A 6,000-nucleotide genomic window follows, 5' to 3' on the forward strand; every position below is an offset into this window, starting at 1 on the left:
CCTGCTTCAAGGAGTCATAACTTCTCACATTAAGTTGAAGTTATTGAGAATGTGTCATTTCTTTAGTTCTTATAATAAATCATTTTAAAAGGCATTTTCCTCTGAATTTTCAGAGTGATGTTGCCTTCCCTTGTATTGTAGTATTTTTAATTTTTTTCTAATTGAAGTAAAATTCACATGATACAAAATTCACCACTTTACCTATCTTAAAGTGTATAATTCAATGGCATTTGGTACATTCACAGTGTTGTACAATCATCACCCCGTCTAGTCCCAGAACATTTTCATCACTATAAAAGGAAACCCTGCACTCATGAAGTAATCACTTCCCAGTCCCTCACACTCCCTAGTCCCTGATACCACTAATTTGTCTTCTACCTCTCTGGATATGCTCTGGATATTTCATATAAATGGCACCATAAAATATGTGGCTTTTTTGTATCTGGCTTCTCTCAGTTAGCATAATGTTTTGTAATATTTTTTAATGTTAAACTTTGGTTTTGACCAGTATTGTTAGTCACATAGATTAATCTGACCTCCATGTTTGTCAACAAATCACTGAGCTGAGTTGCTGCCCTGGGTGGACCCTTGAAAAATGCAGGAGTTAGAGGCACCAACACTTAGTGCAGAGAAAACCCATGTATAACTTTTGATTCCCCAGAACCTTTACTAATAGCCTACTGTTGGCCAGAATTCTTACTGAGAACATAAAGCAAATTAATACACAATTTGTATGTTATTGTAATTATATACTGTATTCTTACAATAAAGTAACCTAGGGAAAGTATGTTATTAAGAACATCATAAGGAAGAGAACATACATTTACAGTATTTATTGAAAATACATCCACATATATATGGACCTACACAGTTCAAATCCATGTTGTTCAAGGGTCAACTATATTTACTTCATAGATGGGATAAGCTCCTTCCCCGTTCTGTGGCAGGAGAGCACATAGATGTGCCAAGATCTTATCCCAATCTCCAATGCTTCCTGGCTTTTATCTAATGTAATTATGCTGGAATCAAACTGAATAATTTCTCACCTCCACTGGCTAACTGAAAAAACCTAAATTATTTTCAGAAAATGTTGTTTCTTTGACCAGTTTTAATAAATGTTTTACAGTGAGAACTTTGAAAATTGGCTCCTTCTGGAAAGCTATGGAACAAAATGAGATGTTTTGAAAATAACAAGAATTCTGTATCGGAGATACTTTATGTAGTTGGAAGGCAGAATAGCACAGTGCTTCAAAACTGAAGTTCAGAAATTTGTCAGCCTGGGTTGAATGTTGCTCTGTCACTTACAGGTAGACCACAGACAAGCTTCTTAACTGCTCTGTACCTCAGCGGAGAAAAACAATAATACTTCATCTCACACTGTCCTTTGGGATTAAATGAGTTATTACATGTAGGACATAGCTGACTTATAGGGAAAAAATAGGCTGATGAATGTTAAATTAGAAAATACCAGGTTGGTAATTATTAAATTTAGACATACATTTCCAATCAAATCATGAGACAAATTATTATTCAAGTCCCATATTTTCTGTCATGATTTTTTCAGATTTCTTTTGCTTTTAGTGTTCAACATAAGAAAGACCTGAAATCTATGTAATTTTACTAACAATTGTCACCCCAATAAATTTAATAAAAAATAAAAATAAATAAAAAAGAAAGAAAAGGGTAGGAACTTGTATCTCTGATTTCTTTTTTTTTAAGTTAGTACTTGATCTCCCTTTCTCTAGTTCCAGAAATATCCTGTCCAATATCACCTGTGCTTTCTGGCAACTCATAATAAGTACACTGCACTTGAGGCTAGGATACCACCATGCTTAATGTAGGTGAATCAGACAAATGTGTTTTCAGTCAGGATTTATTTCTGCCTGGTTCAACTCTGCCCATCTTCTGGGAGAAAACAGGGAACAGTTAAATTACCCTCTGGAGGGGAAAAAAATTTAGGTTCCCCAAATACAGCCAAAGAAAAGAGCTACTCTTCCAAATAATCCATTCCTAAAGTATTTTTCAGCTCTACCATTCTATGAATCAAAGTAAATTTTTAAAAAATTATTTTCCTTTTTAGCCAGAGTCCTAAACTTCTATCAATTGCAGGAAAGGGCATATTGTAGACATTCATTTTTTCCCAAGTTTTGACACAGCCACATTTGGGCAAGGACCTGGACATATATTTTTTTAAAGAAAAATCATTTTTCCAGGAGAATAGTTGACAGTACTTGGAAACCTGAGGCCTTTAAAAAAGATCTATGTATTGGGAAACACAACAGGGGAGACAGATTCAGAAGATCCACATTGTGAAGAATAGGAGACAAAAAGGTCATGGAGGCCTTTGGGTTTTATGTGTTAGGAAGGAGTCACTAACCCAGCTTACTAGATAAAAAACTTCCATTGCCTTCAAGAAAAGTGACTGGGAAGGGATGTTTCTGCCTATTTGGGGTTTTCAGAGCTAAAAATAGCAAAGATGTTCAAAATGTTGTATGTAAGAGACAAGTACTGTACAATGATTGTGTCCTGGTCATCATCATAGCCCATTTACAGCCTAGTGGACTGACAAGTCTTGTCTCTGATTTTAAAAATGGTCTCTGAGCTTGCATGTGCCTTAATTACTCTCTACATAAAACTACCTAATTCAGAAAATTAATATAGATGGCCAAATAATACATTTACCCCTCACTCCAAAAGAATCCAACAATTTGGACACAATTTACATGAGAAAGACCACTGAATAGAGAGCCCTAGAATCAGATCCAGCTTTGTTATTCATGGGAATTTGCTTTTTCCATATTGTGTAACCTCTCAAAGTCCTTGTTTCCTCAGTGCTTGGCACACCAACAATCATCAATGAGTATTATTAATACTTAACTATATGAATGAATAAATAAAGTGTGATTATTAGCTCTGCCTACTTATTAGGATTTTGGTAAGGAGCATTTGAAAAAAGATGGGTCAAAATGTTTATAAATTGAAGAGTATCAAAAAAAGTAAGGTATTGTTATTATTCAAATCAATAATAATAATAATAATAATAATAATAATATAAAACTGATAAAGTATTTAAGCCAAAAACAGGCCTTTCTTTGGTGCAATCAAAACAATGCTTCCAAATGCAAGCATTGATTTCCCATATTATATTCATAGAAGAATCACAGTTTGTAAAATTATGACAACATAAAATTCAAACACACAATATGTTTTAAATCATAATAGTTCTTGAAGATTTTCAGTCAAGATGGTAGAGTAGGTAAACATTGTGCTTGATTTCTCTCACAAACACACAAAATTACTAATTACACAACTAATTTACAAAACAACCATCATTGAAAATTGCCTGAAGTTTAGCTGACCTGAAGTCCTACAACTAAGGACATACAGAAGAAACCACCTCAAAACTGGTAGGAGGGGTGGAAACACAGAGCAGTTGGGTCCCACACCCATGTGTGACCATTAAAAATTGGGAGGGATATCTTGACTGCAGAGGTCCCTCCAGAGGAGTGAGGCGTCCCAGCCCCACACCAAGCGAAGGGTTCCAGAGCAAAAACCCCCGTGACTTCTGGCTGTGAAAACCAGCAGAGATTGTGGCTGGATAAAACGAAGGGTGACTGGAGTCCCAGACGACTCTTTTAAAGGGCCAATGTGCAGACTTACTCACTGATGGATTCACTTGCTCTGATCTCCAGTACTAGAGCAGTAGCTCGAAAAGCACCAGGGACATACAGGGAGAAACTGAATTTACTGGCTGCAGGGCAAGGGCTATAGGGGCAGCTTTCTCCTGGACAGAAATGCTGGCAGAATCCATTGTTTCTTTGTTGAGCCCTTCCTACTCCCAGCATGCAGACAGAGACAGCTGCCATATCTGGGTCTTCATCAATCTGGCCAACACCATTCATCTGCCCAGCCCTGGTGATTACCTGAGATCCTGCCCCACCTAACTTCTAGGCCCATCCTAGCCACTTTCAGTGGCTTTTCCATATAAATGGCCGATCTTGGTTCATGCTGTGGACTTTCATAAAATCTCTCAAGGGTTCACAAACCCCAAACACGCGCCATCTGGCTTCAGTGTGTCCCATACCTCCGGCTGAGTAGCCCCAAGCTTGGCACTAGTGGCAGCTAGCCTCAGTTCATGGTTTGGACTCTCTAAGCCTAGTATGGGTGGCAGCCATCTGTGGATTGCTTTGTGACCCTGGGCAGTGCACAGGCTGAGGCTGAACTTGGCCTGTGGCAGAGCCCATCCCAGGAGGCCTCATTATTGGCACAATGATTGGCCATATTCAGACCCACCCAGAACATCACCTGGTTGCCTTTCAGGACAACACACTCAAGGGGCAGACTAGGCAGGCACCAGGGCCCTGCTAAAGTGAATCTTGCTCTGTAGGGCCAGCCCCTACACAACAGCTCCTCCACTGTAGTCACAGCCAGTCCTCACAGCCTAAGGGTCAATCCCTCCCATTGAGGTGTAAACAGCAACTAAGGCTCAACTACAATAGGAGAGCACACACAACCGCAGAAGGGACACACCTAGAACACCCAGCTCAAGTGACAAGGGAGACCATGTTACTTGGCCCCACAGGACACGTACTATATAGGGCCACTCTACTAAGACCCAGAGACATAGAAGCCTTACCTAATACATAGAAACAAAGACAGGAAGCCAACTAAAATGGGAAGACAAAGAAACAAGTCCCAAATAAAAGAACAGAACAAAACTCCAGGAAAAAAAAAATGGAGACAAGCAATCTAACAGACATAGAGTTCAAAACACTGGTTATAAGGATGCTCAATGACCTCAGGGAGAATGTCAACAAAGAGATAAAAAACATAAAAATGGAGATAGAAATCATGAAAAAGAACCAGTCAGAAATAAAGAAAACAATAACTGAAATGAAGAATACATTAGAGGGAATCAATAGTAGATTAAATTAAACAGAGGATTGATCAGAGATTTAGAACATAAAGTAACAGAAAACACCCAATCAGAACAGCAAAAAGAAAAAGAATCCAAAAAAAATGAGGATACTTTCAAGGGCCTCTGGGACAACATAAAGCATACCAATATTCACATCATAGGGGTACCACGAGGAGAAGAGAAAGAGCTAGGAATTGAAAACCTATTGAAGAAATAATGACAGAAAACTTCCTTAACCTGGCAGAGGAAATGGATATTCAAGCCAAGGAAGTACAGAGAGTCCCAAACAAGATGAGCCCAAACAGGCCCACACCAACACATATCATAATTAAAGTGCCAAATGTTAGCGACAAAGAGAGAATCTTAAAACGCAGCCAAGAGAAAAGCAGTTTCCAATGAGGGAGCTCCCATAAGACTGTCAGCTGATTTTTGAACAAAAACTTTGCAGGCCAGAAGGGATTAGCATGAAATATAATGAAAAGCAAGGACCTACAACCAAGATTACTCTACCCAGCAAAGCTATCATTTAGAATCAAAGGACAGATGAAGATCTTCCTGGACAAGAAAAAGCTAAAGGATTTTTATCACCACTAAACCAGTATTAAAAGAAATGTCAAAGGGAGAAGAAGGAGGAGGAGGAGGAGGAAGAGAAGGAGGAGGAGGAGGAGGAGGAGGAGGAGGAGGAGCAGGAGGAGGAGAAGGAGGAAGAAGAGGAGAAGGAACCTATCAAAAATATGAAAATAAAATGGCATAATAATATGGCAATAACTATATATCTATCAACAATTACTTTAAATGTAAATGGATTAAATGCAAAAGAAACAAGGTGACTGAAAGGATAAGAAAACAAGACCCTTACATATGTTGCCTATAAGAGACTCACTTCAGGTTGAAAGACACAGACTGAAAGTAAAAAGATGGAAAAAGATAGTTCATGAAAATGGAAAAAATCTGGGGTAGCAATACTTACATCAGACAAAGTAAAACAAAGGCTATGTAACAAGAGATAAAGAAGGACCCAGTAATCCCACTCCTGGGTATTTATTTGAAGAAATTCAAAACATTTTTTCGAAGAGATATGT

The sequence above is a fragment of the Rhinolophus sinicus genome, linkage group LG09, assembly GCF_036562045.2.
Source record: "Rhinolophus sinicus isolate RSC01 linkage group LG09, ASM3656204v1, whole genome shotgun sequence".
Lineage (NCBI taxonomy): Eukaryota > Metazoa > Chordata > Mammalia > Chiroptera > Rhinolophidae > Rhinolophus > Rhinolophus sinicus.